The sequence below is a fragment of the Pongo abelii genome, chromosome 16 (genome assembly GCF_028885655.2).
Source record: "Pongo abelii isolate AG06213 chromosome 16, NHGRI_mPonAbe1-v2.0_pri, whole genome shotgun sequence".
NCBI lineage: Eukaryota > Metazoa > Chordata > Mammalia > Primates > Hominidae > Pongo > Pongo abelii.
This window is the reverse complement of record NC_072001.2, coordinates 74,430,922-74,452,235: the sequence shown is the minus strand read 5'-3', so window position 1 is coordinate 74,452,235 and position 21,314 is coordinate 74,430,922. Positions and strand designations below refer to the sequence as shown.

Genomic DNA, 21,314 nt, shown 5'->3' with positions numbered 1-21,314 from the left:
GAAGAATTGTCTTGGGTCACACATAAAATACACTAACACTAATGACAGCTGATGAGCTAAAAAAATATATTGCAAAAAAAAAATCTCTTAATGTCTTAAGAAAGTTTACGAATTTGTGTTGGGCTGCATTCAAAGCCATCCTGGGCCACATGACGCCCATGGGCCACGGGTTGGACAAGCCTGGTTTAGATCTTTAGATTTTTGTAAAGACCCACTGCCCTGAGGTGGGATGGGGCGGGGGACGTGGGCAGGACAGGGTAGAAGCCCTGATTTATAGCATTTGCCCACTCCTATGGTGTAAATACTCCCATCATGGCTGATATCAAGCTACCAATGAAGACACAATGAGCTCTGGTGAGCAGGTAAAAACCAGCTCCAGAACACCACTGCATGTATATTTATTGTGCAACTACTGTTTGCAAAACACAGAGTTAGCAATGATGAAGAAATACAAAAATTAATCATCCATAGTTTTCAAGACCCCAACCTTACAACTGAAAGCAACTAGATCACAATGCAGGGTGGGGTAAGGGCCTTAGAGGCCATACAATAAATGTTGCTTTGGGAAATTCTGAGGCAAGAAAAAGCACTTCTGTCTGGAGGGATCAGAAAAGGTTTCACCTTCACTGGCATTAGAGTTGAGGAGCGCAGGTTCCAAATCTCTGTGGAAGGACTTAAGTAAGTCAACTAACTCTTACTTACTTTTAAGATGACTGAGCTGGATTAAATGACCGCCAAGGTCGCTCCAACTCTAAAATTATATGCTTCCATAATAATTAATTCTACATTTACATAAAATTGGAAATGTGCCCAAGGGTTTCTACAGGATGGCCCCATTAAAATAAGCACATTAAAATAGCAATCAAGGTGAAACATTGATTTCTGCCCTCATGAGAAAATTCTTTCTTCACTCTCCACATAATCACTGAACATAAAATTTAATAGACCACAACTAATTATTAACATCTTTATTACTAATTGCGCCTTCATTCTTAGCTGATATGGAATTAAACCACGCCACAGTGTTTATTTTGCATTTAGGTCTTTCTCAATTAATCTTGGCAACACTTGGGACTCTGTTAATGATGGGGGTTTTAAGAGCTGCAATTAAGAAGTTAGTCATATATATGTATATATATGTGTGTGTGTGTGTGTGTGTGTGTGTATACACATAATATAAAACTTGGATGTAATTTGCCTTTTTCTTTCTTGTGGCAGGCCAGGTAAAATGAATGACATCATGCAAAGGCAAAGGAAAGAATTTCTGCGTATGTGTCTGTTTTTTAAGATCTGAAAGTCTACCAAAAAATTCTAGCCTCAAAGTAAGTACTGAATGGAGACCCTAGCTGAAGGTAACCGAGAAATGGACATGTGGAATAGCACTTCTCAAACTTGAATGTTCACAGGCATCACCTGGGATTTTGTTAAGCTGCAAATTCTGGATCTAGGACATCTAGGGTGCAGCCTGAGAGTCTGCATTTCCAACAAGCTCCTGGGAGATGCCAATGCTGCGGGTCCACAGACCCACAGCTTTGATAATCAGTCATAGAATGAAATAGAAATTCCAAACAAAAGGGCGAAAATTCAACACTGCAAATTATCATTTTTAATGAAGGAAAAATGGCAATGAAATCCAAACCAAAAACCTCTGAGTTTGAGGCAGATACAAAAGATCTGCTGGCCCGGGACAGGCTGCCCTGCTGGAGCTCACTCAGTGAGCACTGATGAACCAAAACTGACTTGAGCTTCCTCTTGGGGAGCAGAAGAAGAACCTGCTGTTGGCTGATGACTTGTGTAAGCATCTTCCCAAAGGTCTGAGGGGGTAACATACACAAGCACCAATGTATATTTTTGTATTCCTATTGCCTTGTGGGAAGCTCTGCCTAAATTGGAGAACCATTCGAAACCCACTGACACAGCAACATCATTGGAAAGGTGACGAAATGAATGCAAATGACCAGATAATTCTAAAAGACCAAAGAGAATGAGCTACCAAATCGGGTGTGTTTATGAGAGATCTTATTTCTGAGTATTTGACTCAGAACATTTGGGCAAGTGGCGGATTCATTCTGGCTTCGCCAGGAGAACGTTTGTTTTCCTTACAGCTGGTCAGAGCTAATAATCCTGCAGGTCTGAATGGCCTCTTCTCTAACAGGACAGAGTCCATCTGGCCGCTTGCAGGGGGCCTCCACGGAACTGGGCAGATTTATGCAGAATTGTGATAAGTACAGATGTGGCGAGGGGATCTGTGTGGCCAGTAAACTCCTTCAGGAGAATCATGTGGTAGGCGCCCGGGGAAGCTGTTGAGTAGTTCTGCTTAGTCTCCCCAGAACCCATCTCTGGGATTTTACTTTGGGTGCTCTTGTCAAAGCACTGGCTAATTTCTGAAAGTTATGCCTTGAGAAAGAAATGAAAGAGGCACAGTTTGCAGATCAGAGATGTGGGAGTCAGCGTAGGCTAGTGGTTCAAGACATGGACCCTGAGGCCAGCTTTCTGGGGTTTGAATCCCAGCTCTGCTACTTGCTAGTTTGGAAACTTTGGGTAAGTTAACCAATCTTTGCATGCCTCAGTTTCTTCAAACAGGACCAGGATTAAGATGAGGCCAGTGAAGCAACTAGGATGCAATATTTAAGGAGATAACAGTCAGGGTCGTGGAAGTGCTAGTAGGAACCTGAGAGTAATATCTTCTTAAATGTTGCACCCTAAGAACCTCCCTAGCTGCACTCCAAGCCCAGTTCTGGCCTTGTATTCATTTACAAATAAACACAATAATAGTACCTTTGTTATAGATAGTTGCAAAGATTAAACGACTTAAGAGCAAAAGACCTAATGCTTCACGCAGAGTATGCATCAAACAAGTATTTGCCTTTACATAAGAAAAGCTCTAATTTGGCTATTTCATAGCTCTACCAACTTTGATAAATAATGCACCTTCAGTTTTCTTACCTGTAAAATGAGAGTATGACCATTTCACATTCACTAGGATGGCTATACTCAAAAAAGACAGATAATAGTGTGTTGGGAAAGATAAACTGGTAACCTCATACACTCCTAGTGAGAAGGTAAAATGGTGTAGTCACTTTGGAAAACTATCTGGGAGCTTCTCAAAAGACTAAATGTAGTGTTACCACAAGACCTAGCAATTCCAGTCCTAGGTATATGCACAAGAGAAATGAAAACATACATTTATATATAAATTTATACATGAATGTTCATAGCTACATTATTCATAATAGCCAAAATGCAGAAACAACCCAAATGCCTATCAACTGATGTATAGATAAATAAAACATTGGTATATCCATAGAGTGGATTATGATTCAGCCATAAGTGCTGATATATACTGTAACATAGATAAACCTACAAAATATTCTAAGTGAAAGAAGTGAAAGAAGCCAGACACATATGATTCCATTTGTATAAAATGTCCAGAATAGGCAAATCCATAGAGACAGAGTGGTTTCCAGGGATTGGGGAGAGAGGGGAAAAGAGAGTGACTGCTAAAGGGATGGAGTGTCTTTTTAGGATGATGGAACTGTTCTGTAATTAGATAGTCGTGATAGTCACACAACCTTGTAAATATACCAAAACTATTGAGTTACATAGTATTTTTAAATGGTGATATTTACGGTATGTAAGTTATATCTCAATAAAGTTTTTTTTAATGAAAGTATGTTTACTTACAAGGATGTTGTAAAGCCAAATTGAAGTTACTGATAGAAATGCATTTTTTTAATCTGAAAGCAATTTTTAATCATTTGTTTCAACAATATTTAACAAACTTTTATTGAGCAACTTCTACGAGTGCCTATTGAGCATCATGCGTGATGTTTTTTCTACTTGTTCACATTTCCAGCCCTGACAACATAAGTACATGGAACACCCCCACCCCGCCCCCACCCCACCATAAAGTAGGGCTCTATGAGAAGAACGTGACAGCGCACAGTAAGGGTTCTAAGACCAGGTTCCAGGCCCAGTTCATCCAATGAGTGTCTGGGAAAATTGCTGTTGCTATAATAGTTGTTGAGATAATGGCTGCAAACAGCATGTTTTCCTTACAACAGGCTGGCTGCCATCCAGGGCTCGTTATGCGTGATCTTCCACAGCTCTACAAAGATAATGCTAAGCAGTCAGCATGATGACTCAAGCAAAGTCACTCCATCCAGTCTCCCTCCCTACACACTCACCCTGGAAATGTGTCATCTGCAATCATCACCTGGAACTGACAACTCCCACCTTTTTGTTTCCTGTCAAGATCCCTCTCCTGAGCATCAACCCAATGTGCCTAGCTAACCTCCAGACTAGAGCCTGAAAAGTGCACATAAGTCACCTGGGGGTCTCATTAAAATCCAGCTTCTGCTTCAGCGGGTCTAGCACATGCCTCCAGTTCATTTGTAACAAGCTCCCAGATGAAGCTGATGTGGTGGGTCCTGGGACTGCACTTTGATAGCTCCACGTGTCACTTCGAAGTCAACACACTCAAGTCTGGATTGACCATCTTTCCTCCACAAAACTGATGCCCCTCTAGCTCTTCCCATATTCTCTATCTCAGTAGTCCTTAAACTTGAACAAGCATCAGACTCACCTAGAAGACTTGTTACAAAAGACTGTGAAGCCCCACCTGCAAAAACTCCGATTCAAGAGGTCTAGGGCAGGACCTGAGAATCTGCATTTTTAACAAGTTCTCAGGTGACGCTGATGCTCTTGGTCTGTGGGCCACAGTGAAAACCACTGTTCTGTCTTACTCCCAAGTACCACCATCCCCTGAAGACGGCTGGCTCTTCCACCCACCCCTTCTCTCTGCATTCCATCTACACTCCTTGGCTTACCCACTCAACCTACACAGCCTGGCTCCTGCTGCATCTCTTGTCAGCCCTGGCCCTGCATGGACCACCCACACCACTTGCAAGGGACTTTATTCTCCATGCTTTGACCTATGCTGTTTCCTCCTCCTCAGCTGCTTTCTCCAGCACTGTTTCCCAAAATAATGACCTAGTCACCCCTTCAGGATTCAACAGAAGCATTTTGGTGTCAATGAAGTTTTTCCTGGTCCAAACTGCCCTCCAACCCTCTCCTTCAAAGAATTGATGCCCTTCTCTTTTGTCCTTCCACTGGGCCTCATGTAGCTGTCACAGCACAATCTTTAATTATGCTTATTGTTTGCACACCTGCCTTAGTTTACCAGGCTGCAGGCTCCTTCAGGTCAGGGACTATGTCTTATTTCTTATATCCCTATAGCCTACTACAATGACTAGCACATAATAGGTTCTCAGTTAATTGACCCTAGAAAAGCTGAAATAACAAATGAATGGCTCAAACCACTATTGCCAAAGGGAGAAAAATCTCCCCTCACCATTATTGTGCCTGTTTAATTTCTGTTATATGAAATATTATATCTGATTAAAAGACTGTTAAACTATTATGGCCCTGAGGACAAAGCCACCTCCTTCTATGTAGGAATAAAAGTCTCATCTATTGTGTGACAGCATTTCTGGTATCAAACACCTAGAGAAGAGACAGGTCCTCAGAATGGAGAGGGACCCAGCAGGGGCTGAGACTCAGCCTTTATTTTCAAAAGGAGTGAAGAATTAATTAAGAGCTCAAGAGCTGTCAGAGCTGGAAAGCCACCCAGGCAAAGCTGTCAGCAGCCTGCAGCTAGAGGAGGGCTTCCTACCTCTTAGTTTCCAGGACAGAGGGGAGTGGGCAGAGAGCCCTGCCCTCCGGAGCCAGGCTGTTTGTGTTTCTTAGGCTCTCCGTGTTTATTTCCATCTTGTGTTCCCTTAGAGCTCAGGCAAGTTCCTTTGAGGGGCCCTGCCTCTCTCAGCTGTGCTAACATGAACCTCACATGGGCCACAGCACCCCACAGAGCAGCAGCCCCAGGGACTGCCCTCGAGGAACCAGAGGAGTGGAGCCTGAGAACCCCACGGTAAAGTGGAACTCCACGAAGGCAGATAGGCAATGAGGCTGACCACCCCTGCCCACGTGGAAAGTCTCCTTGCACTGCTTAACCTTGAAGGTCCTGAGTTTTATAGCATTAAGAGCGGTGGCATTCCAGCCGGCATGGTGGCTCACACCCATAATCCCAGCACTTTCGGAGGCTGAGGTGGGAGGATCACTTAAGGCCAGGAGTTCCAGACCAGCCTGGCCAACATGGCAAAACCCCGTCTCTACTAAAAATACAAAAAATTAGCCAGGCGTGATGGGTGCACACCTGTGGTCCCAGCTACTCGGGAGAGGCTGAGGCACAAGAATTGCTTGAACTGGGAGGCGGAGGTGGCAGTGAGCTGAGATCATGCCACTGCACACCAGCCTGGACAACAGAGCAAGACCCAGTCTCAAAAAAAAAAAAAAAAAAAAAGAGAGAGAGGTAGCATTCTCTGCATCTTGGTACCTAAGTTGAGTTGCTACAGAAACAGAAATAAATTCTTCCATAGGGAAGATGAAAAGGAAGCTCATGAGATGAAAGCCTATTTATTGTTGGAGAAAGCTGATTAGTGGGGAATCTAAGTCCCCGTACTAGATTCTGTGGAGAAAATTTAAGATACTACTGGATTTTACTATGTCTAATGAATAATGTCCATGTGGCTTAAAGAGAGCCTTTATGCCACATTTGCACTTTGAACTGTTACTATATATCAAGGCTAAACTCCCAAGCCAATGTTTTGGGGCAAATTTCCTGGAGACTAAGTATCACAGGGTCCTGGTTACAAATGTGAGGATGCTGCATCTGAGGGCTGCCTCAATGCCAGCCTCCAAAATGTGGACAGATACTCCTCTACTTCTCCTGGCATTGATACAAAGCATTGGGACTTTAAGCTAGGAGAGGCAGGAGGGAGATGTAATTCACAACGACTATCAAGTGAAATGCTTTTTGCCAAAATACTTTAGTATGACCACACGTATCTTTTAAAAAGATTTTTATAGACATTAAAACAACACTAGGTGGTAGAAATTATACCTAGGAATAGTCCTTCTCAAGTGCCTGTAAGAGCACACAGAGATGTGAGTGTGGGGATCCTCACTGCAGCCCTGGGGAGCTGGCAGGACACCTGAAACCACAGCAGGACGGTGATCTGAGGAACTGGCCAGTGCACTTCAGTCATTCCTTCTTTCCACACAGTTCTTCTAGAATGATACTGAGGATTATAGCGCCAGAGAAGGGAAGACTCAAAGATCAGTATGAGGAGAGAAATGGTTTCTTTAAATTGGAAAAACTGCGCTTTATCTGTCAAGAGCCAAAGTCTGGAAAACACTAGGCAGAGGTACAGCTTATACTACAGACTATGAAGAAGTGTTATGACCTTGGAATGACCTTTCCGAACCCAAGGAAATTAAGAGTTTGACTAGCAGGCTGGATGTGGTGGCTTGCCAGGATTTTGGGAAGCCGAAGCAGGTGGATCACCTGAGGTCAGGAGTTCAAGATCAGCCTGGCCAACATGGTGAAACCCCATCTCTACTAAAAATACAAAAATTAGCTGGGCGTGGTGGGTATATGCCTGTGGTCCCAGCTACTTGGGAGGCTGAGGCACAAGAATTGCTTGAACCGGGAGGTGGAGGTTGCAGTGAGCCAAGATTGTGCCATTGCACTCCAGCCTGGGCGAGTGGAGAGTTTGACTAGCAGGCAGATGAGGGAGGAACCAAAAGGCAGTATTCAGAGATTAGGACAGAATGCAGTGGCCTGGGCTGGGGAACAGTAGAAATCCCAGATGTGTTTAGGGGCCTGAGAACAGAAGGGACTTGCACGCTTTATGGGGAAGCCAGTGTCCAACATAGCACCTGACTAGGATGTGGGAGGGAGGCATCAAAGTGGAGGGGCCCACCTGAGAGTGGGTGGGTCACCCCTTTGTGGTTCCACAGAGTATGTGGCCCTTGGTGACAGAAGGCCAGGAGGGTACATGCAGAGATTTCAGCAGCAGCCACAGCAAGGGTGGAAGGTGGCCAACAGCTTGAAGCACGGCCGACAGCTTGCTTCCTTTGCCAAGCCTGCACAGGAGCCCCTCACCTGGGGATCCAGGTCACACCTCCTGGGAAGAGGAGAGGAGAGAGAGGAGAGAGTCCTAACTGAGCTGAACATAAACCCTGAATTGATCATGCTTAACACGAAGTGTCTGAGCATCTGAGTCTCCTGGAATTGGCAAAGTTTTCCTTCAGCAATAGAAGCAGAGGCTCATGAACCACATCTAGTTATAGAAAAATAAATTGTGTTCTGCACAGCTGAGTGGTGGTTGTAAATTGTAAATCTGAAAGACAATCTAAGTATCCTTAAACAGGAAAATAAGGAGCTAGTTTAATTATGGCACATTCAGATATTGGAGTACTATGACGCTGTTTAAAAGAATGAGGCAGCTGTGTATATACTGATATAGGAAGCTCTCAAAAACATAGTTAAGTGAAAAAGAATAAGACAGTAAAGATACTAAGCTGAGCACACTAAACATGCTCTCATCTGTGTGTGTGTGTGTTTTTTTAAAGAAAAAATGTATACAGTATATGAAAAATGTACACAGTATATACAGAATATATTTCCGAATTGATCAAAAGGAAACTCTGGGCAATGATTTCCCCTGGTCAGTAGACCCAGTGAGGCGCAGTTGAAGCAGACTCATTTGTCATTTCTTACCCTTTCATACTGCTGTGTAAGCAGTGTCAAAAAGAGAAACCAAATCAGTAATCTTAATGCCTAAATATGCAGAGATTTCAATTTGGACATAAAATGCCCACTTATAAATACACTGTATGGCCCAAAGACCAGAGGGACAGAAATAGGTCAAGGACAAAATATTCCTCTGAACTGTCTCCATCAAGAACAGAAAAGTCATATACTCCCAGAAAGATTTTAGATCAGCACAGACCAGCATCAAGCTCATGCCGAGGCGGAAGCTTCTTAGAGTCTGACTATGCTTGAATCTCATAGCCCATGGGAAGAAGAACAATGACTCTATGATGTCCAGTTCAATCCTTTCCGTGATGACAAACACCCCAGTGCATATTCCCAGTAGGCTAAGAGCATCCCCATCTGTCAGGTACCCAAGTAAGGAATCTCACACACTTCTGACTTCCCTCTCCACTGGATTTGTCTTTCTAAGCACAGCCCTGGTCATTACTCTCTATTTGAAAGACCCACCTGGCTCATCTCTGCCTAGAAAATAAAGTTCAAGCCAAGACAGTTTTAGGGCATATTTGGTTTGATGTCACATTCCACCCTTCATCATCTGGTTTCAGTCTGTCTTCCCAGATTCAACACCGGTTTTCGTCTCCCTTCCCCTGTATCCTGCCCACAACCCTTCCCAACCATCACTAATGACTCACCATTTCCCAAACACATGGGGCTCTTGTGCTGCAAGACTCCCTCCTGGAACCCTACCCTACCTACTTCTGTACTTCCAGGCCCAACATAAACACCAGCGCCCTTGTGCTTTCCCCACTGTTAGTACTCTTGGGGGCAGTCTGCACACCTCTTTACCACATTAACACTGTATTAGTAAGTTTCATTCTCCAGGGCTATGCTCCCTGTTTCTTATTGGTGTGTGCATGATCCTTGAGACTAGCTCTGAGTCTGACACGGAGGCACCCTGGGAATGTATGCTCAAGTGACATATGGATGGGCCCAGAGCCTCGTTGCTCAGCATTTCTAACGAATGGGTCAATAAAGGCTACTGCTTTGGATTAATTCATAGAGACAGAAAGGCTAGGAGTTTCCACACACAAGAAGTCAAGGCAGCCCCACACATCTGGGTGGGAATTAAATGGAGCTAGGAAAATTAGATCAGCAGCCAGTGGCTACCTAGAGCGACCTGAGAGCCCAAATTAAAGGGAGGAAAAATGGGAGGAAGCAGCAGCTGAGGACCAGAAACATGTGAGTTCACCAAGGAGCCACTTGAGCCAAGGCAAGCTGGGAGGAAGGGAGTGTGCAGCCTCGAGCTGGAAAGAGAGCCCTGTTTTCCTAAAACCCACCCTGTTCCACTAGGATCACCTGCCAAAGGGAGAAAGGATATCATGCGCTAAGTTCAAAGAGGCTGCGAGCAAATGGTTTAGGTTGAGTGCAGATGTCTTCTTAGAAGTTCTAAGACTGAAATTCCTGCCAGGGCTGTTCTGGGTAATAAATTATCTGGTGTCTACAGAAGATAAGAGGCAAAACTCTGACCACTTAGGGAAATAAAAATTAAGAAGATGAAAAGAAAAGCTTCCCTGGTCGCCTACTGTGCAGCACACAGTGTCACATACGTTAGCTGCAGGTTTGACTAGATCTGCTGCTGCTCCCCACGATGTGCTGAAGACCTGAGTTTAAAGGCCAGCATGAGAATCAGCTGACAGGTTTGCTCTGAGCCTTTAGGAAAGAAGGACCCCACAGGCTTATGGGGGGTATGGCCACAGGAAGGAAAGACAAATGTGTTCCAATAAAGTGAAAAGAGAGAGGTCTTTTCACAGATGGATTCAGGAGCTCTTCCAGGAGTCAAGAGGCAAGCCACCTAGGCAGAGGAAGCAGAAAGGTGGTTTTAGAGCCACTCAGATGTTAAAGGGCTTTTTTTGCACCAGGAAACCAAGCCTCTAGAAGATCCTATCCTCAGTGACCCACCCATCAGCCTCCCAGGATGTGAGTTCCATGGGGCTGTCCCCCAACACCAGCTGCCAAAATAAAACAGAGCAGCAACCTTAAGAATAGAAGACTCAGGCCTTCTGGGGGAAATGACCCCAGGAGATGATTTAGACTCGCACCCCCAGATATTGCCATCAGGCGGCTTCTCTTTGTCTAGGATTGTGTTTGAAAATCAGCCAAGTTTCCCTAAGAACAAGCCAACCACAGTGCTCATGGGTGCTGCTGTGCATCAGAGTGATCTGGGTTTCCAGAACTAACCTTCAGGTGTCTTATTCAGTGTGGCCCCAGAGGAGTGGAATACGGACAAGTGAGTGGTTGTTCAAGGAACCAATTTTAGTGCCACAGAAATCAACGGTGGAGAGGCTGAAAGGATGCCACCTACAGTTGAGCAGGTTACTCACTGCACAAGGACACCTGGGAGTTGAAATCCAGTGTGTCCTCCCAGCAAGAAGATGAATCTGACCAGAGGAAGAGGCATGTTTTTGGATTCGCACAAAGGTAAGAAATGAGTCGGTGGAAATTTAAAATAGAGATGCTTCCAGCTAAGGCTGAGAGAATATTAGATAGCTCAGAGCAAAGATGATTTTTCTTGCTGTATTTTGTGCTGGGCAAGACATCTCTGAAGGTGAAGACAGTAAGAGACCAACAGGGACAGAGGTGGTAACATAGGATGGTAGAAAGAGCCCAGGTATTCCAGCAGACAGGCCAGATCAGCCACTAATTACCTGTGTTATTGTGGGCAAGTCATTCCACACCCTGTCTCCAACAGCAAAATGGAGATAATAATGCCTGCCTCCCCTGGCTGTTGTACAGATAAACTCAATGATTCAGGGAAAGCCCCTAGCACAGGGCTTGGCCCTCAGCGAACGCTCTGTAAATGGTAGTTACCGTGACGGCTGCACTGCCCTGAAGGCAAGAGACACAGAGCCTCCAACGTGATATGTGAGAACTGTTGCAGAGGCAGGTAGCCAAACATGGGACTGAGGAGTACGGAGGCGGCTTTGCATGAAAGAACAGTAAATGCATTCATTTCTCCAGCGTAACTAAGAGGAGCCCTCTTAGGAGTCATGCCTGTTGTTAGCATGGGTTGTAATCTGAACCTGTGTGGCCCTCTAGGACTATGGGGGTTACAGGAGACCAAATGAGTTTACCTGTGGGGCCCAGTTCCTGGCCAGAGCAGGTGCTAAGCAAATGCAGATCCTATCCCCTCTCTCCCAGGGACTGTCAAACAGTGCCCTCTGCCCTAGAGGCTGACCCCCAGCAGGTTGAAGGAAACTGAAGAACTATTTTCAGCAGTAAGTTCTGCTGAATACATTAATACTACAGCAATAATGATTATAACACAACTACACTTCTTGAGCATCTTTTATGTGAAAGGCCCGTGGAGGAAGCAATGGTATTTCTCTCACATGCTGGATGTTTCTCCCACCCTGAATTTCTATATCACTGCCTGTGTACCCACTTACTCTATATCACTTCTATTTCTTTCTTTCTTATAAGTATGAAGCATCGCAAGCATAATTATCAATCATGATAATAAGAAGAGGCATAGCTTTCTTCCTTGTATTAGAGGAAGTTATTTAGGTGCAAGTCTGTCACCTTCAGTTAATTAAAGCCAGGAGAGATCTGCACTCGAGTTTACCTATCCATAAAAATAATTAGCACAGTGTACAGTCAGCCATATCCATGAGTTCCGTATCTGTGGATTCAACCGTGAATCAAAAATATTGTGAAAAAAATGGATGGTTGCCTCAATATTGAACATACATAGACTTTTTTCTTGTCATTATTCCCTAAACAATACAGTCCAACTATTTACAAAGTATTTACATTGAATCAGTGTCATATATAATTTAGGGATGATTTAAAGTATAGGAAGATGTGCGTATGTTATATGCAAATACTACACCATTTTATAAAAGGGACTTGTACATCCTCAGATTTTGGTATCTGCAGGGGAGTCCTGGAATCAATATCAATCCCCACTGCACACCAAGGGACAACTGTTTTCAAATAATACATTCTGTATGTAGATGGCTATGCTGTATCAAATACCTGCTAAATGCATTATGTGTATAATCCCATTTAACCATCACTGCAAACGGCAAAGTTACTTTATTTTATAGATGAGGAAACTGAGTCTAAAAGACATTGAAGAACCTGTCCAAGCTAGTAAGTCTGTGTGAACAGATATTAACAAATGTGACTGAACGAATAAGGGCAAGCCTCTAAAGAGCTTAATAATTGCAACAAAGTACAGCTTTTAAATACCAAATTCCCATTCACAGAGGATTACAGGGATGGACTATTTGAAGTGAGGACTTACTGCAAAACAGGAAAAATTATTGCTTCCCCCCAAATCGAGAAAGGAAACGTTCTCAGCACTAGCCCACAATGAACTGTGGTCCAATCACTGAGGAAAAGGGCAATTTTAATTAATTGCTGCTGGATCCATGTGGCCCACAAGAGAACCAAATGCTTCTGCGTGAAAAAAGATGCATGAGGCAAGATAAAATATATTGTGTGCTTGGAAGCTAAACCATAAATGGGGAAAGGAAGGCTCTTGGGCAAGGCCTGACCTGGGGCATAAGGGTGAGAATGGAGACGGGAGCAGGAAGGGAGAATAACTCAGTGTTACGAGCTGGGCTTTAAAGCCAGGTTCTCTGGTTTAAATCCCTGCTCTGCAGCCTACTGGCTCTGGGACCCAGAGCTCATCACATTGTCGCTGTAAGCACAGAATTCTTCTCATGTTACACAAGACACACTAAAGATAGTTTATGCATAAGGGTCCTATGAGGTTTAGCTCAGAGCCTCCTATAGTGCATTAGTTTCTGTAGCTGCTGTAACAGGGTACCACAAACTTGGTGATTTAAAACAACAGAAATCTATTCTTTTACAGTTCTGGAGGCCAGAAGTTTGAAATCAGCATCACTAGGCTGAAATCAAGGTGGCAGCAGGGCCGTGCTCCTTTCAGAGGCTCTAGGGGAGGATCTGTTTCCTGGCCTCTTCCAGCTTCTGGTGGCCGCCAGCATGCCTTGGCTGTGGCTATATCACTCTAGTCTTCAAGAGCCGCATCTTCAAGTCTCTCTCTATTCTATCTTCACATCAGCCACCCTGTTGTGTGCCTGCATATTACATCTCCCTCTGCTTGTCTCTTATAATGACATTCATAATTGCACATAGAACTCACCTGAATAATCCAGAATACTCTCCCCATCTCAAGATACTTAATCACATCTGAAAAGACCCTTTTTCCAAATAAGTTAGCATTTACAGTCTCCAGGACTAGGACCTGCTATCTTTGAGGACTGAGTGGGAGAGGGCAGGGAATTATTCAACCTACTACAGAGGAAACCATCGATAAACATCAGCTGTCATTGCTCTTGTTACTATTAATAGAGATGAGACAAAAGGACTACAAATCCAGAAAAGGGCTTATGGATTGACAAGCAAGTGAGGACCTAAAAAGCCCTTGAGGAATGTGAGCACTTTATCCTGAGAACCAACAGGGAGGCCATGTGTATTACAGGTCAACCACAGCAGGTGTCCCCTAAACCTCACGTAAATTACCTGTGTCCACATTGTGGGCTGGGGGTGGCAATGAGAAGAGCAAGGATGTTAGGGTCAGGGAACCCCGCACTCAAATCCCATTCCGTCCCTTCCTGGAGCAGGATGCTGGGGACTTCTTTACCTTAGTTCAGTGTCCTCTGTAAACTGGGGCTGGTTGAGGTTCAAATAGTACATGTCAATGATGTGGCACACAGTAGGTCCTGCAAAAATGGCTGTGATTACTATGACTGAATCAACAATATGTGCAGGCTCCTGCAGGTAGGATGAGCAAAGGAAACGATAGCAACCCCCACATGCGGGAAATTCCTTCCTCCCATCCTCATATGAAGGCATCGCAGGCTGGCACCAGGTGTGCGCTGGAGGAAAAGCCCTAGTGGATTCCAGATGCAGAACTGAGATCCCCCTTCTGGGACACACATATTGCAGTCAGGCTTTTTCCATAGCCCATCACATCTTTCTTCTGGAACCAGACTTATGAATGACTTGGAGAAAGTTCAATGCAGCATTCTTATGGCGAATGTGATCTTTGTTCTGATAACTAATGAAACACTTCTGACACTTAATGAAATACCGCAAGAAATGAACAAGGGCTCTTCGGAGCCTTGTCTGAGATCAGAGTAACTCAAGCTTAAAATCTGGCTCCAATCCTTCCTAACCTACAGGCAGAAATGTACATACCATCAGGCCTAGCTCTGCTACAAACTCTGTTACTGAAAAGGGCTAAGGTTTCTGATTTAGAAATCAAAGCGTATTGGAACACCGTTTATCTGCTTAGCATCAACAGGTAACTTCTTGTCAAACAGTTCAGGAACTAAGTGCTATTCCTGCTTCGGAAGGTAAAAAAAAAACAAAAACAAAAATTCCCTTGAAGTAGGAAAACAAAAAATACCAAAAACAAGGAGTATGCATTTCAAACACTTGTATCCACTTTCTCTGCTAACTACCCAGGATGGCCAGGGAGGCTTTCCAAGGAGAAACACAGATAAGGCCAAAGATTTCACTTCTTGCTATGTGGTTTCTGCCCCCCTGTAGGTAACAAGACTCCCTGGGTATTGACTGAAGGTCAGGAAATCGGCATGTGGCTTTGTGAAGTTTAATTAACAGCAAGTTTTCCTATCCAGCATCATGAAGAGGCCCAGTCAGCTCTAGGGGCCCCCAGGAAAGAAACAACATATTGCTCCAAAGTTATTACCGATGAAATGCAAGTAGCCTCCAACAAAGCACGGGAAAGGAGGAGCTGAAAAAACAAATGATTCCTATCTGCAGCCAGGGACAGTTTCCAGGGGAGGTGGGAATGTGTGGGTAAAACCTATGATCCAGGCCTGATCCAGGCTGTCCTGTTTCAAAATGAACGAATCTTTCAAACAAACATCCATCCATCCATGTGTGCACATGCAAACACACGCACGTACTCCTATACACACATGAACATGGACACACAGACAACAAATTACAGAAAGAGACACAAGTCTCTAAATCCCAAAAATTACCTAGTCAATGGTAATAAAATAATCAAGCCATGTTGTTTTTGAATGGTGTCTTATGTTTTTTGAAATACTTTTACAGCTGTTACCTCATTTGACCCTCACAACAGGCCTTGTGTGGTAGGCAGAGGACATATAATTATTCATATTTTATAGATTACATTAAGTGATTCCCATAGGCCACCCAGTTAGCAGACGATGGAGCTGAGACAGGAAGTGGGGTCTAATGATTCCCAGCCCAGGGGTTTCTACAAGGCAAGAAATAGTGATCCCTTCCATGGAAGGCGGCTGTCCAAGAAGAGACTAACAAAAGGAGGACAGACGTGTGAACAACACTTTTAAGAAAAACTCACGAGACAAAAGTCTGAACAGAGGGAATTGAAGAGTTACAGTGTCATTGCATCTACAGAGAAAAACCATCACATTCCAGAAGCATGTTTGGAAAGGTGTTTGAGGCCTAGCACGGTAGCTTACGCCTGTAATCCCAGCACTCTGGGAGGCCAAGACAAGCAGATCACTTGAGGTCAGGAATTTGAGACCAGCCTAGCCAACATGGTGAAACTCCATCTCTACTACAAACAAAAATTTGCCGAGTGTGGTGGCATGTGCCTGTAGTCTCAGCTACAGGCTGGGGCAGGAGAATCGTTTGAACTCGGGAGGCGGAGGTTGCAGTGAACCAAGATTGTGCCACTGCACTCCTGCCTGGGCAACAGAGCGAAACTCCATCTCAAAAAATAAAAAATAAATAAAAAAAAAAAGAAAATGTGTTTGAGAGCTGTGCTTCCTAGTCACCTTCTCTTCCCATTACTCTGGGTGGCAGAAAAGATGACAGGAACATTTAGAACAGCAGTTGGTCTCAATAATGCATCAATAAAAAGCAAGACCCCTTAACTAGAATAAGGACCTCTTTATTTTATGAATGTAGAAACTCAGGCCCAGAGAAATGAGGTGACTTGTCCAGGATCAAAGCATTCATAAGAGCTGAGGACTGAACTCTGAACTTGGGATACAAAGCTCTTTATTCTATACTGGCTGCCTTGGGCATTTACTATTTTTAACTTCATTATTGTCACTCTCCTTCATAAACACTTCTAAAGAAGAATGCTTAAGGATAGGGTGGGGATGCATGGTTTTTCCTCTTCTTCATTTTTCTGGGAAACAGGATCACTAAATTTCCCATAAACAACAACCAGAGTGGATGGGGGAAAGTGGTAGGTGGTCCTGCTGGCACGGAAGTTGTCCTATTGCTTACGTAATCATAAGACCCCAAAATGCAAGTACTATTATGGTAGGCTGATAATGTCCCCCCTCCCTTCCAAAGATGTCCACATCCTAACCCCCAGAACCTGTGAATGTTAACTTATATGGCAATGGGACTTTGTGGTGATGATTAAATTAAGGATTTTGACATGGGGGATTATCCTGGATTACCTGGGTGGGTCCAGTGTAATCACAAGGGTCCTCCTTATAAGTGGGAGGTAGGAGGGTAAGAGTCAGAGAAGGAGATGAAATTACAGAAGCAAGAGATTAGAGTGATGGGAGGAGGGGCCAGGAGCCAATGCATGTAGGCAGCCTCTCAAAGCTGGAGAAGGGAAGGGCATGGTTTCTCCTCAAAGCCCCCAGAAGGAGTGCAGTCCTACTAGCAGCTTGACTTCAGCCTTCTGACTTTCAGAACTGTAAGCAAATAAACTGGTGTGTTTTTTTTAAGCAACTAAGTGTGTAGTGAGTTTTCCAACATCAATGGGAAACTAATACACCTGTAACAAAACTACAGGGTCAAGCTTTAGCCCCCAATTAACCCCGGCTTCTTGGATTGACAGAGACGGGGTGGTAGATGGCATAGCCAAACAGTTTGAAAAGCACAGGGCATTAAGGAGAAATTTAGATGGGCTTTACACTGTATACATCATCTCACAGAAAAAATGTTGGCCACCCGTGTTTATAGGGACTGTCTTACTCTAAGAATTTCTTGTTCAGTCCCCTTAGGACTGCTTTAAAGTTCCTCTCTGGAAAGGAGCCTGTGGACTTCCCCAGTCTCGCCTGGACACTCCCTCATTTGCAGCCTGTGCTGCAGCCCCACCAGACCATTTATGAACATGACATGCTCACTCACGCCTCCAGGTCTCCACCCTGACCATTTGCTCTTTGCAGGAAGGCCCTCCTCACTCTTGGGCTCTGCTAAAATCTTTCCTTTTCAAAGCACAGCTCAATTATTCCTCCGAAGCCTTCCCTGGCTCCCCCAGTCCTCCACTGTCTTCCCCTTTCCTCCCTGGGCACTTGACTTGCAAATGTCTGCTTGTCTTCCTGCTCCACCCCACCAGCATGAGCCCCTCAAGGATAAGGAGCACTTCTCCACTTTGTGTCAGCAAACCACCACAACCCCCAGCCACACCAAGCCTTTCCCAGCTCTTTCCCATCTTTTCCACCTAAAAACGCAAACTAATCATTCAAGAAAGTACCCTCCGCCATGAAGTGACCTTGTTCCCTAAGAATTAGTCCCACCTCTCTGCTCCCACAGCCCTCGGCTCATCCCCCAGGTAGAACACTCAGCACACTCCCTTAGGTATTCATACCTGAGCTGTTTCCTCATCAGACATGGAGGCTGTGGAAAACCACGCCTCTTTCACCTGTCTACTCCTCCTGTGTTTAGCACAGAGCCTGGCCCAAAGCAAATACACAAAGAATATTGGCTGAATTCAAATGAAAACAAAACTTTAAACAAGGCAATGTCTATTAAGCCCTGAGATCCAGAGGCAGCCTTAACAGCAAATAACTATGTGAATGAAGACTTTGCAGGGCCAACTTCTAATGACAGCGAGTAGCGTTTCCTCTGGGCTTCTGGAGTTTACAGTAGAGCCAGTTTCAGTGTTCCTATATAACACTAAAAGCTTTGGGATAAATATTAGAGAAATATTTCATTTTCCATCTCAAAGAGGTGTTAGTTTATCAAACTTAGCTAAATTAATGAGTGTTACCTTTCACTTTGAAAAGGGCTTTCTAGAAAAGCAGGTCTGAAAGGAGCATGATGTCGCACAGGCTTGTGCTCTCTTGCTTGCCTTCTCCGTGACCTTGAAGGAGATATTTACTCCCTGACCCTTGAGTTTGGCATCCATAAATGAGAACACCACACATCTGTCACACAGGTTGTAATGAAGACAAGATAAAATGCTACAGGTCAAAACAACTGCCAGTGTGTCTGGCATGTGGAAGGCATTGAGACGCCTTTACTGAGCACTCAGGAGATACTGTGCTAAGCATGTGGTGTGAGTTATCCAACTCACAGCAATTCAGTGAGGTAGATGTATTATTATTCCCACCAGGGAAAAGTTAAGTAATGTCGGCAGGATACACAGCCAGCAAGTGGCAGTGTCAGATGGAGCATCCAAACCCGTCAATTCCAGAAGGTGCACTCATAACTATCCTGTAGTTTACAGCCTTTCAGGGTGTGTAGCTCCTGTTCTTCTAGATTCTAATAAAGCACTGTATTTCAAAGCCCCAGTCATTGAGAGCTGGCCACAAACTGCTCTTGAAGTGTGGGTCTGCATGCCTGGGCAAGAGTTTTCCTCGCCCCACCAAACTCCTTCCCAACAGGACATCAGCTTCTATAGGAAACTGCTATAGGAAACTGCTCTGGGAAGTTCTGGGAAGCCTACCCTCCTCAACGTCTTTCTACCCCCAAACACCTGAGGAATATGACACACCCCCTCAGTAGGAACAGGGTCATGATTTTCATAGTTGAGGCTTTCATATCCCAGCCACCCACAACTGTCTCCAGGAGAAGAAAGTTATCAACCTGGCACTGCTTGGCTCAAATTCATACTTGAAAATCTGAATTAAAGCCATCGAATATCCCATTCCCCAGATTCCAGCTGGTTAATGAGTGTGATGAATGACCAGAAAAGCTGGCTAATGTAGGCAAATGTAAGGAAGTCCAGTGGGAAGGAAAGCCTGCCAGATATCAGGCCCTTTAGCATGAGAGTGGTGAAAAAAATCACCTGAAGTCCTCAAATAAGAGAGGGCACTCTCTCATACCCTGTCTTTGTGGAAGGTGGGTGAAACGGACCAACAGACATTTACAACACATTTCTGTTAGGTTGTGTACTTGGGTTCTGGGCCACAGGGAGTCTTTCTGGATGGCATTTTCCCCAGACATTTTGGGAATGGGAAGAAATCCACCTTGCTTTCAGAGTTATAAAAGGGAAGGTCTTCAAAGGACTTGAACAGGCATTTTTCCAAAGAAGATATATAAATGGCCATTAAGCACATAAAAAAATGTTCAACATCACTGATCATTAGGGAAATGCAAACCAAACTACAATGAGATACCACCCTACGCCCATTAGGATGGGCACTATCAAAAAAACAGAAAATAACAAGAGTTGGTGAGGATGGAATCCTTGTGCACTGTTGTGGGAAGGTAAAATAGTGCAGCTGCTATAGAAAACAATATGGCAGTTCTTCAAAAATCTAAAAATATGATTACCCTATGATCCAGCAATTCCACTTCCCAATTTCCACCCAAAAGAACTGAAAACGCCCATGTTCATAGCAGTGTTATTCACGATTCCTAAAATGTGGAAGCAACCTAAATGTCCACTGATGGATGAAAGGATAAGCAAACAAAACCACAATGAGAAACCATCTCACACCAGTTAGAATGGCAATCATTAAAAAGTCAGGAAACAACAGGTGCTGGAGAGGATGTGGAGAAATAGGAACACTTTTACACTGTTGGTGGGACTGTAAACTAGTTCAACCCTTGTGGAAGTCAGTGTGGCGATTCCTCAGGGATCTAGAACTAGAAATTCCATTTGACCCAGCCATCCCATTACTGGGTATATACCCAAAGGACTATAAATCATGCTGCTATAAAGACACATGCACACATATGTTTATTGCGGCATTATTCACAATAGCAAAGACTTGGAACTAACCCAAATGTCCAACAATGATAGACTGGATTAAGAAAATGTGGCACATATACACCATGGAATACTATGCAGCCATAAAAAATGATGAGTTCACGTCCTTTGTAGGGACATGGATGAAATTGGAAATCATCATTCTCAGTAAACTATCGCAAGAACAAAAAACCAAACACCGCATATTCTCACTCATAGGTGGGAATTGAACAATGAGAACACATGGACACAGGAAGGGGAACATCACACTCTGGGGACTGTTGTGGGGTGGGGGGAGGGGGGAGGGATAGCATTGGGAGATATACCTAATGCTAGATGACGAGTTGGTGGGTGCAGCGCACCAGCATGGCACATGTATACATATGTAACTTACCTGCACATTGCGCACATGTACCATAAAACCTAAAGTATAATAATAATAATAACAATAATAATAAAAGAAAAAAAAATAAATAAAAAAAAAAAAAAGAAAGGATAAGCAAAATGTGGTCTATACATGCAATGGAATACTATTCAGCCCTAAAAAGGAATATGCTACAATATGGAATAAACCTTGAGGACATTATGTTGAGTGAAATAAGCCAGTCACAAAAAAGACAAATACTGTATCATTCAATTTACGTGAGATACTTAAGAGTAGTCAAAATCATAGAGGAAGAAAGTAGAATGGTGGTTGGCTAAGGGCTGCGGTAGGGGAAGGAAGGAATGTGAAGTTATTGTTTCATGGGTACAGTTTCAGTT

At 44.0% G+C, this 21,314-nt stretch overlaps 1 protein-coding gene and 1 long non-coding RNA gene across 3 annotated transcripts in view; one reads left to right on the top strand and one right to left on the bottom strand.

Moving 5' to 3' along the window:
* The window catches only part of THSD4 (thrombospondin type 1 domain containing 4), a 680,304-nt gene that overhangs the window by 552,701 nt on the left and 106,289 nt on the right, over positions 1-21,314 (bottom strand). The window lies entirely within an intron of this gene.
* LOC129050497 (uncharacterized) lies at positions 337-5,417 on the top strand. The gene is made up of 3 exons (XR_008514167.2): positions 337-678; positions 1,219-1,322; positions 4,065-5,417. It is a non-coding gene; the product is annotated as an uncharacterized LOC129050497 (long non-coding RNA).